Source organism: Salmo salar, chromosome 09 (assembly GCF_965601325.2).
Source record: "Salmo salar chromosome 09, fSalSal1, whole genome shotgun sequence".
NCBI classification, from domain to species: Eukaryota; Metazoa; Chordata; class Actinopteri; order Salmoniformes; family Salmonidae; genus Salmo; species Salmo salar.
The window spans coordinates 47,814,659-47,827,500 of NC_138299.1; the positions used below are offsets into that span (position 1 = coordinate 47,814,659).

At 44.6% G+C, this 12,842-nt stretch overlaps 1 protein-coding gene across 3 annotated transcripts in view; it reads left to right on the forward strand.

Annotated features, from left to right (window-relative positions):
• The window catches only part of LOC106611444 (mitogen-activated protein kinase kinase kinase kinase 5), a 123,274-nt gene that overhangs the window by 8,527 nt on the left and 101,905 nt on the right, over positions 1-12,842 (forward strand). The gene's annotated exons all lie outside the window — the stretch shown is intronic.

The window sequence follows — 12,842 nt, forward strand, 5'->3', positions numbered from 1 at the left end:
CTCATACTCATGTTGATGACAGGTCTCTCTCTTCAAGAGTTTGTTTTAGACTAACCTTTAATCATAAAGGTTGAATGGAAATGAAGGATGTGTGTTTTTGTGTGTCTTATAACATGTTAAATACATGTTAACTCAACGCTCCATAGTAAGCCAAGGGGAAAAATTCCCTCTTGATTCTGATCCTTTTTTTTTACGATCTTTCACCACCAGAGATCCATAGATAGTCTACATTCCAAATGGAACCCTGTTCCCTACATAGTGCACTACTTTTGACCAGGGCCCAAGTAAGTAATGCACCATGTTGGGAATAGGGTGTCTAAAGAAGCAACCAACCATAGCAGGGCTTGATATTCAGGTAAATTTGCAAGTCGCACACCGGGCTAGTGCCAACGGAAATTTGGGGAGGGTGTAGTTGCCCTTTTAATCCAATTGTGCACCTAGCAAGAGTGTTAGGATAGCGTTGTTTCTGGGCTGTACAGCGTAGCCTACATGTGATGGCAGAGTTGGCAACACGAATGCCAAGCCCTTTTGATACAAATCATCATGGTGTCATTCTACCAGGTAGGTCTACTTTGCGGTGAATATTTAATTGGGAAGGTTTTTGGTGAAAGCCTTTTTTTTTTTTTAGGAATGTTTATTCAAACGGCGCACGATGACTGAATTGCGCATCGCTTTTTAAATACCTGGTTTGTGTACCCATTGTTGCCTTAGTTTGCATTTACTGGTACATATCATCCGTTGAAACGTCTTTCTTGCCCTACCTGCTACCGATGTCATTTTTCTGTAAGCTGCTCCATGCAACAACCAGTTGAGAGCTGCGCGCTGCCCAAAGATGATATTCCACTCAAACTAGGGCTGTGTGCGGCATACGCGCAGTAAATCATATACATAAGAGCTTCGGGAATTCGGATTTTACTTTTTATTGCATGTCTAGCCCCGGGCGTGTCTAGCCCCGGGAGAGAAGTACTGGACCGTGGTCATCTGTTATGCGGAGGAGAGAAGGACTGGACCGGACCGTGGTCATCTGTTATGCGGAGGAGAGAAGGACTGGACCGGACCGTGGTCATCTGTTATGCGGAGGAGAGAAGGACTGGACCGTGCCCATCTGTTATGTGGAGGAGAGAAGGACTGGACCGTGCCCATCTGTTATGCGGAGGAGAGAAGGACTGGACCGTGCCCATCTGTTATGTGGAGGAGAGAAGGACTGGACCGGACCGTGCCCATCTGTTATGTGGAGGAGAGAAGGACTGGACCGTGGTCATCTGTTATGCGGAGGAGAGAAGGACTGGACCGTGGTCATCTGTTATGTGGAGGAGAGAAGGACTGGACCGTGCCCATCTGTTATGCGGAGGAGAGAAGGACTGGACCGTGCCCATCTGTTATGTGGAGGAGAGAAGGACTGGACCGGACCGTGCCCATCTGTTATGTGGAGGAGAGAAGGACTGGACCGTGGTCATCTGTTATGCGGAGGAGAGAAGGACTGGACCGTGGTCATCTGTTATGCGGAGGAGAGAAGGACTGGACCGTGGTCATCTGTTATGTGGAGGAGAGAAGGACTGGACCGTGGTCATCTGTTATGTGGAGGAGAGAAGGACCGGACCGTGGTCATCTGTTTTGCGGAGGAGAGAAGGACTGGACCGTGCCCATCTGTTATGTGGAGGAGAGAAGGACCGGACCGTGGTCATCTGTTATGCGGAGGAGAGAAGGACCGGACCGTGGTCATCTGTTATGCGGAGGAGAGAAGGACCGGACCGTGCCCATCTTTTATGTGGAGGAGAGAAGGACTGGACCGTGGTCATCTGTTATGCGGAGGAGAGAAGGACCGGACCGTGGTCATCTGTTTTGCGGAGGAGAGAAGGACCGGACCGTGCCCATCTGTTATGTGGAGGAGAGAAGGACTGGACCGTGGTCATCTGTTATGCGGAGGAGAGAAGGACCGGACTGTGGTCATCTGTTATGCGGAGGAGAGAAGGACCGGACCGTGGTCATCTGTTATGCGGAGGAGAGAAGGACTGGACCGTGCCCATCTGTTATGTGGAGGAGAGAAGGACTGGACCGTGGTCATCTGTTATGCGGAGGAGAGAAGGACCGGACTGTGGTCATCTGTTATGCGGAGGAGAGAAGGACCGGACCGTGCCCATCTGTTATGCGGAGGAGAGAAGGACTGGACCGTGGTCATCTGTTATGCGGAGGAGAGAAGGACTGGACCGTGGTCATCTGTTATGCGGAGGAGAGAAGGACTGGACCGTGGTCATCTGTTATGCGGAGGAGAGAAGGACTGGACCGTGCCCATCTGTTATGCGGAGGAGAGAAGGACTGGACCGTGCCCATCTGTTATGCGGAGGAGAGAAGGACTGGACCGTGCCCATCTGTTTTGCGGAGGCGAGAAGGACCGGACCGTGGTCATCTGTTTTGCGGAGGAGAGAAGGACTGGACCAGATCGTGGTCATCTGTTATGTGGAGGAGAGAAGGACTGGACCGGACCGTGCCCATCTGTTATGTGGTGGAGAGAAGGACCGGACCGTGGTCATCTGTTATGTGGAGGAGAGAAGGACTGGACCGGATCTTGGTCATCTGTTATGTGGAGGAGAGAAGGACTGGACCGGATCGTGGTCATCTGTTATGTGGAGGAGAGAAGGACTGGACCAGACCGTGGTCATCTGTTTTGCGGAGGAGAGAAGGACCGGACTGTGGTCATCTGTTTTGCGGAGGAGAGAAGGACCGGACCGGATCGTGGTCATCTATTATGCGGAAGTAAATTGGCTTTGGGCCAGTTTTTCTCAAGTACTCTTAAACTGTTGCTAGTGCTAGTACTAAATAGTAGTACTAAAAACTCTAATTCTTCAAGTTGCTTTTGTTTACATTGTGAACATAGTCAATGTAGCTAGCTAGCTAGAGTTTGTGCTAGCTAGTAGCTTCTTGACTTAAAAAAAAATGTAACCTTTATTTAACTAGGCAAGTCAGTTAAGAACAAATTCTGATCATGGACTTCAGGAGACTGCATAGGGGGCACGCCAACATCGACTGCTGCAGTAGAGAAGGTGAAATGCTTCAAGTTCCTTGGCGTACACATCACTGGCAATCTGAAATGGTCCACCCAGACAGACAATGTGGAGCAGGCGCTTATTCAACCGCCGCAAATGTATTCAACTGAAATCACATTTACATACAGTACCAGTCAAAAGTTTGAACACACCTACTCATTCCAGGGAACTAAATTCCACGAATTAACTTTTAACAATGCACACCTGTTAATAATTGAAATGCATTCCTGGTGACTGCCTCATGAAGCTGGTTGAGAGAATGCCAACCAGTGTGCAAAGCAGTCATGAAGAATCTAAAATATATTTTGATTTGTTTAACACTTTTTTTTGGTTACTACATGATTCCATATGTGTTATTTCATGGTTTTGATGGCTTCACTACTATTCTACAATGTAGAAAATAGTAAAAATTCAAGAAAAACCCTTCAATGAGTAGGTGTCCAAACTTTTGACTGGTACTTTAAGTATTCAGACCCTTTATTCAGCACTTTGCTAGAGCACCTTTGGCAGCGATTACAGACGTGAGTCGTCTTGGGTATGATGCTACAAGCTTGCCATACCTGTATTTGGGGAGTTTCTTCCATTCTTCTCTGCAGATCCTCTCAAGCTCTGTCAGGTTGGATGGGGAGCGTCCCTGCACAGCTATTTTCAGGTCTCTCCAGAGATGTTCAATTGGGTTCAAGTCCGGGCTCTGGCTGGGCCACTCAAGGACATTCAGAGACTTGTCCCGAAGCCACTGCTGCGTTGTCTAGGCTGTGGTTCACCTTCTGAGGTCCTGAGCGCTCTGGGGCAGGTCTTAATCAAGATTCTCTATGTACTTTGCTCCGTTCGTCTTTCCCCTCGATCCTGATCAGTCTCCCAGTCCCTGCTGCTGAAAAACATCCCCACAGCATGAAGCTTCCATCACCATGCGGTGCCAAGTTTCATCCAGACGTGAAGTTTGGCATTCAGGATAAAGAGTTACATCTTGGTTTCATCAGACCAGAGATTTTCTCATAGTCTGAGAGTCTTTAGGTGCCTTTTGGCAAACTCCAAGCTGGCTGTCATGTGCCTTTTTTACTGACAAGTGATTCTCTGACTACTTTACCATAAAGGTCTAATTGGTGGCGTGTTGCAGAGATAGTTGTCCTTCTGGAAGGTTCTCCCATCTCCGCAGGGGAACTCTGGAGCTATGTCAGAATGACCAAGGCCCTTCCCCCCTCGATTGCTCAGTTTGGCCAGGCGGCCAGCTCTAGGAAGAGTCTTGGTGGTTCCAAACTTCTTCCATTTAAGAATGATGAAGGCCACTGTGTTCTTGTGGACCTTCAATGCTGCACACATTTTTTGGTACCCTTCCCCAGATCTGTGCCTCGACACAGTCCTGTCTTGGAGCTCTACAGACAATTCCTTCGACCTTCTGACTTGGTTTTTGCTCCGACATGCACTGTCAACTGGGGGACCTTATGTAGATAGGTGTGTGCCTTTCAAAATCATGCCCAATCAATTGAATTTACCACAGGTGGACTCCAATGAAGTTGTAGAAACATCTCAAGGTTGATAAATGGTAACAGGATGCACCTGAGCTCAATTTTGAGTCTCAATGCAAAGGGTCTGAATACTTATGTAAATTAGGTATTGTTTTTTATTTTTTATGAATGTGCAAAAATGTCTGCACTGTTTTTGCCCTTGTCGTTATGGGCTATTGTGATGTCACTATTGTCTGTAAATTGATGAGGAAAAATGTGTTATTTCATACATTTTAGAGTAAGACTAACTTAACAAAATGTGGAAAAAGTCAAGGGGTCTGAATACTTTCTGAATACACTATGTACTGTATATTCTCTCCATATTCTGTCCATAATGTCTGTACATCCCATCATATACATATATATTTATACTGAACAAAAATATAAGCTCGCCATGTAAAGTGTTGGTCCCATGTTTCATGAGCTGAAATAAAAGATCCCAGAAATGTTCATATGCACAAAAAGCTTATTTCTCTCAAATATTTAGCAAAAATGTGTTTACATCCCTGGTAGTGAGCATTTCTCCTTTGCCAAGATATGCCACACCTGTCAGGTGGATGGATTATCAAGAAGCTGATTAAACAGCATGATCATTACACAGGTGCACCTTGTGCTGGGGACAATAAAAGGCCACTCTAAGATGTGCAGTTTTGTCACACAACACAATGCCACCAATGTCTCAAGTTTTGAGGGAGCCTACAATTGGCATGCTGACTGAATTGAATGTTAATTTCTCTACCTTAAGCCACCTCCAACATTGTTTTAGAGAATTTGGCAGTACCTCCAACCGGCCTCGCAACAGAAGACCACGTGTAACTCTGCCAGCCCAGGAACTCCACATCCGGCTTCTTCACCTGCGGGGTTTGGTGAGAGACCAGCCACAACCAAAGAATTTCTGCACAAACTCTCAGAAACCGTCTCAGGGAAGCTCATCTGCGTGCTCGTCATCCTCACCAGGGTCTTGACCTGACTGCAGTTCGGCGTTGTAACCGACTTCAGTGGTTAAATGCTCACCTTCGATGACCACTGGCACGCTGGAGAAGCGTGGTCTTCACAAATGTATTTATTTAAGTTGACTGATTGCCTTATGAACTGTAACTCCAAAAATCTTTAAAATTGTTGCGTTCAGCGTATATTAGACTCTGACATTGCTCGTCCTAATATTTAGATTTCTTAATTCCATTTTTCTTTTTTAGATTTGCATGTATTGTTTTGTGTTGTTGGGTATTACGCATCTGTTGGAGATAGGAACATAAGCATTTTGCTAGGCCCGCAATAACATCTTCTAAATATGTGCATGCAACCAATAAAGTTTAATTTGATTTGGATGGTCACTTAAAAACAAATGTTTCTCTATTACCCCTTTTCTACTACATGAGAACTGTTATGCATGAACATCAACATGTCCTACTCCATCTCTAAAAAGACCTGTGGTCCGTGCAGACAGAGCTGGTGTGAACTCCTCTCTACATTTAAAGTTTCGTCCCTATTCATGGCACCCTATTCACTGGGTGGCTTCATCTCTGAGGGAAGTGTTCATTCTGAGAGGAAGTGGCCTGGCTTTGAGGGGCCCAGCAACATGAGAACATTGTGGATCGCTCTTGTCATGCTCGTCTTTTCAGTTCGCTGCCGCTAGCGACTGGAACGAGGGTCCATAGGAGTGGCATTTGGGACCCAGCCCTTATTATACTTTTCTGCGCATCTCAATAACGCATACTGAAAATTGTCCCACATTTTTTTAATGTTTCTGCGTCCCCTGTGTTCTTATATGCTGCATCTCTAAGATGGCGAAGAGGTCAACAGCTCATCTCTGCACTGTAGGAACAATACATTTACAGTCAGTCAGTGGTTGTCAAGGAAGGAATGGGCTTATGCCATGTCTGTTAGCTAGTGCCACATTTGGTTTGTCCTCCATAGTGCTTTCTTTAACTGCTACAGTAGTAGACTAATTCTAGCAGTTCCCTTATGTGTCGAGAAGTGACTGTTTTCTAGCCTCAGTGCCAGTCTGTTTGTGCCATTGTTCCAACTCATTGCCACTCCATTATCATGCAAACTTTTGGCTTGATAGGGACAGCAATGGAGTAGGCAAGAGCACAAAGAGATCAGGGACCAGGCTATAGAAGGAGACAACAAATCTGGGACCAGGCTACTAAAACACTGAACCGTGACGTGCCTCGTCTTGAGGATGGAGTAGGAAGAGACTAGGGAAGTACAGGAGGAAGAGACTGGTCTGTCTAGTAGCAGCAGAGAGACTAGCGAAGTACCGGAGGAAGAGACTGGTCTGTCTCTGTCTAGTAGCAGCAGAGAGACTAGGGAAGTACAGGAGGAAAGAGACTGCTCTGTCTCTGTCTAGTAGCAGCAGAGAGACTAGGGAAGTACAGGAGGAAAGAGACTGCTCTGTCTCTGTCTAGTAGCAGCAGAGAGACTAGGGAAGTACAGGAGGAAAGAGACTGGTCTGTCTCTGTCTAGTAGCAGCAGAGAGACTAGGGAAGTACAGGAGGAAAGAGACTGGTCTGTCTCTGTCTAGCAGCAGCAGAGAGACTAGGGAAGTACCGGAGGAAGAGACTGGTCTGTCTAGTAGCAGCAGAGAGACTAGGGAAGTACAGGAGGAAAGAGACTGGTCTGTCTAGCAGCAGCAGAGAGACTAGGGAAGTACAGGAGGAAAGAGACTGGTCTGTCTAGTAGCAGCAGAGAGACTAGGGAAGTACAGGAGGAAAGAGACTGGTCTGTCTCTGTCTAGTAGCAGCAGAGAGACAAGGGAAGTACAGGAGGAAAGAGACTGGTCTGTCTAGCAGCAGCAGAGAGACTAGGGAAGTACAGGAGGAAAGCGACTGGTCTGTCTAGTAGCAGCAGAGAGACTAGGGAAGTACAGGAGGAAAGAGACTGGTCTGTCTCTGTCTAGTAGCAGCAGAGAGACAAGGGAAGTACCGGAGGAAAGAGACTGGTCTGTCTAGTAGCAGCAGAGAGACTAGGGAAGTACAGGAGGAAAGAGACTGGTCTGTCTCTGTCCAGCAGAGACTAGAGAAGTACAGGACGAAACAGACTGGTCTGTCTAGTAGCAGCAGAGACTAGAGAAGTACAGTACCGCTGAAAGGATTTAAAGCTGGAGTTAAATTGAGCTTTGCCAAGCCAGGTGATTCTCAGAGAGAGGGAGAGCTATTTTAAAACGTGTTTGTTTCCCTAGCTAGCTAATTCTGATGGTGCACACCACACACAGCTTTACATTTCTCTCACAGCTCTGTGAGCGATAATTTAATTTAAATGGTTTGTTTTATTGATGCTAAGGAACACTAATATTGCTTGTGGTTGGTTATGTCACCAGGCCAGTGCCACCTGCCTCCTTTTTGCTGTGGGCTTGTGCTCTGGTCTGTGGGCTATATGAGAAGTAGCAGTGGTTGGTCGATTTGGCTCTCTGTAGAGCGGTCTGTTGCTACAGACAGTCCTCAGGTCTGCCCCAAGAGGCATCCTATTCCCTTTATAGTGCACTACTTTTTGACCAGGGCTCTGGCCCTAGGTAAGGATTTAGGATGCCGTTTTGGGTCACAGCCTCTTGCTACAGACCAAATCCCTGTCTGCATGTCTGTCTTGGAGCCCAGAGGAGGATGTCCTGTCCTCACCTCCGTAGACTGGGCTGCTGCTGCTCTGACTCTCTCGCTCTCTTTAATCCTGCACGTTAGTCCTCCTTTTATATTCAAAATGACCCCAAACATCAGGGCCCTATCCATAAGGAGTAGGAGTACTTAGCTAGGATCAGTTCGTCAGGGCGTTTTATGCCTAATGTTGGAATCCTTCGGTGGGCCGCTTAAGCGGGGTTTTTTCGGGTTACCTAAATCAAAACATTGTGAAAAAATTAAATAATAATAATAATCATGGAAAAAGGCATTGTGTAAACTATAAGGATCATAACGTATGTAGAAAAGATTAATGGACCTATATTTTTTTATATATTCTTTGATAATTAATGATCACCAAAGCGAGACAGTAAGGGAGAATTTAATTTAGCATGATTTTATTTTATTATGTCTGATCAAAATAACACCACATTAGCCATGGCAAAATGCAGAGAATTGCATGAACTTGGGCCTCCCGAGTGGTGCAGCGGTCTAAGGCACTACAGACCCGGGTTTGATCCCAGGCTGTCGCACAACCAGCCGTGACCGGGAGCCGTATAGGGCTTCGCACAATTGGCCCATCGTCGTCCGGGTTAGGGGAGAGTTTGGTCGGGGGAGGGGGCTTTACTTGGCTCATCGCTCTTTAGCGACTCCTTGTGGCGGGCCAGCCGCCTGCAGGCTGACCCCGGTCGTCAGTTGAATGGTGTTTCTCTCCGACACATTGGTGTGGCTGGCTTCCGGGTTCAATGGGCGGGTGTTAAGAAGCGCGGTTTGGCAGGTCAATCTTCGCCTCTAACCGAGCCCATTGCAGCGATGAGACAAGATTTGTAATTGGATATCATGAAATTGGGGAGAAAAGGGCAGGTTAAAAAATAAAAATAATTTCAGGGACTTAGCTTTAAAAATGCAAACATTTATCTACACAGCCAAGATGGGCCCAGCTCTTTACCTGTGTGTTGTGAATACGGGCCCACCTCTTTACCTGTGTGTTGTGAATACGGGCCCACCTCTTTACCTGTGTGTTGTGAATACGGGCCCACCTCTTTACCTGTGTGTTGTGAATACGGGCCCACCTCTTTACCTGTGCGTTGTGAATACGGGCCCACCTCTTTACCTGTGCGTTGTGAATACGGGCCCACCTCTTTACCTGTGCGTTGTGAATACGGGCCCACCTCTTTACCTGTGCGTTGTGAATACGGGCCCACCTCTTTACCTGTGCGTTGTGAATACGGGCCCACCTCTTTACCTGTGCGTTGTGAATACGGGCCCACCTCTTTACCTGTGTGTTGTGAATACGGGCCCACCTCTTTACCTGTGTGTTGTGAATACGGCCCACCTCTTTACCTGTGTGTTGTGAATACGGGCCCACCTCTTTACCTGTGTGTTGTGAATACGGGCCCACCTCTTTTAATTGTATAAGTGTACCTGTCCTCTTATAGCCTGAGTGCCAGTCTGTTTGTGCTGTAATGCCAACTCCTTGTCACTTGCTTGACGATGAGCAGCAATGGAGTTGGCAAGAGAGCACAAGCAGATTTTGGACCCGGCTAGACCTGTCCTCTCCCCAGACAGAACGGACAATATAACCAGAGCATCACTTCTGCAGTAGTAGAGTGATTGCCTATTGAGGTAAACTAAAAGGAACACTGTACAAGCACAGCAACTCTCTGCTCTACCTTGAGTCTTGAGCGTTTTCAAACGGATTGTGTTGCTCATTAAAAAAAATATATATATTTCCTCTCATATGTCCAAAGGCAGCAAACTCTTTTCTTGAGAAATGTATTCCCTCTCTTGAGGAATGCCTTCTACAGATAGTAGCTATGCTCTTTACTGGCAGCTGTTTCTCACAAATTTACATGACATTTACATGTTAGCAGATACTCTTAACCCTAATTGCTCCTATAAGTCTCTCAGATTTTTCACCTAGTCGGCTCGGGGATTCGAACCAGCGACCTTTCGGTTACTAGCCCAACGCTCTTAACCGCTAGGCTACCTGCCACGCGAGCATGCACATGATGACAGTCGGTCTGATCTATGGGCAATTCCACGGTAGTTGCGCTGAGACTGAGTTTTTATATAAAAATGTATGACAAACAACCATTTGATTTTGAAAAGTTTTAACGAACTGTAAAACTCGACGCACAAGGACTACTTTTAACAATTTACATGGAACATTTTACAAAAACACAACTGAATTTTGGTAAAAATGTTTGTAGCAAAACCCTGTTAAATATCTGCTCTGAATGAAGACTCAAAGATGTCTGCAGAAACAATGGGCTGAGGTAGATTTAGAAACAGTAACAAAATAGCTGTAATGGAATTAGATCCTGGGTCCCTGATCTGTACTACACAGAAATGCATAATTATGGATGTGAATGTCATTCTCTTCATGGTGATGTATCCTAAATAGGTACATTATCCTCCTTTGTGTATTTGGGTAATATTCTACACACTTGCAATTTTATTTAAAAAAAAACATTATGAGCTCTGCCCCCAAACAAGATCAAATTTGGTTGGACAGGACCGAATCTGAGCCAATCATAGAGGTCTTATGTTTCCAAGTTTGGACATCAAAGTACAGTACAATACAGCACAGAACTGGAAAGTTCGGCACAGTAGAGTTCAGGGCCCGGTTGCATAAAAAATCTTAAATGTTTCCCTTAAGGAATACTTTCCCATTACATAAGGGAATTGTTTAAGGGTGAAGCATAGAGCTAGGGATGGGTGATATGGCCAAAATATCATATGGTAGTTTTCACATTTTTGACGATATTTTATGTTTTTTATTAATAAAAGTTCTAAATTTGCTTTATGAGTAGGGAGTGATCCTAGGGTGGCAACACATATATTCAAAATTAGTTAAATAGTTCAATGAGTCTCTCTCCATTCTGATTGGTTTATACTGTTCAATTCAACTTCAACCTAAAATTATTTCCTGCAATTCCATCAAGTTCTGTATTTCCTGCGCTCATTTAAGATAATTTCCACACTGCCATGATATGGACAAGAATACTAGGCCTTATTTTTAACCAAATGTTGCTATTGCTATTTAGATCAAAACACTTGTGTGAACTTTTGGAATCATGGAAATAGAATGTTTATTCTAATTCTATAGTTAGAATATAATAGTGGGCACTTTGAATACAGTGTTTGACATGACAACAAATGAAAATGTCATGGACGAGTTATTGTGACGGGTAGGAACCAAAGTGATGTTTCCTATAATCTTTGGCTACATTGAATCTTTATTCATATAGCCAACATATTCATGCTTCGCCTATTCCTCTTTTGATTTAGAAGATACTGTTGTACAAAAACATGCTGATTTAGGTCTACACCAGCACTGGTATCAGGCTGTATTAGCTAGCTACGTTTGCTCTGGCTAGCTAACTAGGGATTAGCATTAGTGGCTAACAAGATTTAGACACAACTTGCTGAGAAAAGACAAACTAGCTGATTGCAGATGTAAGAAACACAAACTAATAGTGTCATTATAGAACGATAGTGGATTTATATTAAGAAGCAAAGTGAAAACAGCATCGTTGATGCCAACAGTGTTGCTTGTGATGCATTGACCAGACTGAACGCAAGTGTCTCGTCGTCAAGCAACAACTAATGCGCTCCTTCAGTGACTGGGTGGGACGAGGTCTGTGTGGAGAGAGGGATGGCTTCAAGTAGCAGAGTAAACTATAAAAATGGACGTTACACACGGCGTATCACAATTAACAAACCAAACATTCAAATGCCGTTATAGAAGGTAAAGTAAAACCCCCAAATCGGCCCGTGCATCAATACCGGTATATAGTAAAATTACGGTATATAGCCCCTCAAATATTTCTTTAGGTGAGGGCATACTTAAGGGGTTTTACGGTAGTTTGAAGGCATGTAGGAAGAAAGAGTATCTGGTTACCATGGAGATGGCCTGATTCACTGACTAAACATCTTGGTCGAAGAGATCACATTTATTTTGTGAGATAGTAAAATATAACTTCTACAATCAATACAGGATAACCAAATTGCTTCAGACAATTAACCACGTTTCTTGTAGTTAGATTTTTTTTAAATTCTCAATTTGTTTTGTATTAGCTTAGAGTAGCTAGCTTAGAGTAGCTAGCTTAGAGTAGCTAGCTTAGAGTAGCTAGCTTAGAGTAGCTAGCTTAGAGTAGCTAGCTTAGAGTAGCTAGCTTAGAGTAGCTAGCTTAGAGTAGCTAGCTTAGAGTAGCTAGCTTAGAGTAGCCATGGATTATGCACCTTCCAATTGTTTAGCTAAGTCGCTAGCTAGCTGGTGGATGTTTTCCTTTTTGAAACCAGAGAAGAGGAAATAAAAATGTACATCCACAAATGTTGTTTTACTGTAGTGAACTATACTCAACTTTTTTTTACTTTACTGTCCTGTGTTCGCCACACTTATGAAACATAGACATCTATGATTGGTTCAGATTCGGTCGGGTCCGGACTAGGGATTTGAACATTGAAACGTTTAAACAAAGTTGGGATCCTTTTAAAGTAAAAAAATAAATCCATAACCAAATGTTTTAATCAGTGCAGTTATCACAAAATAAATAATTTTCCGTGTTATAGCCAAACTAGGCTATAAGGGCCTGGGGAAAGTTATATAATTTTAAATAAAGTCAGAGGAAGAGGCAAACTTTATGCAACTGTGGTGAATTTGCAAGACATGTAAG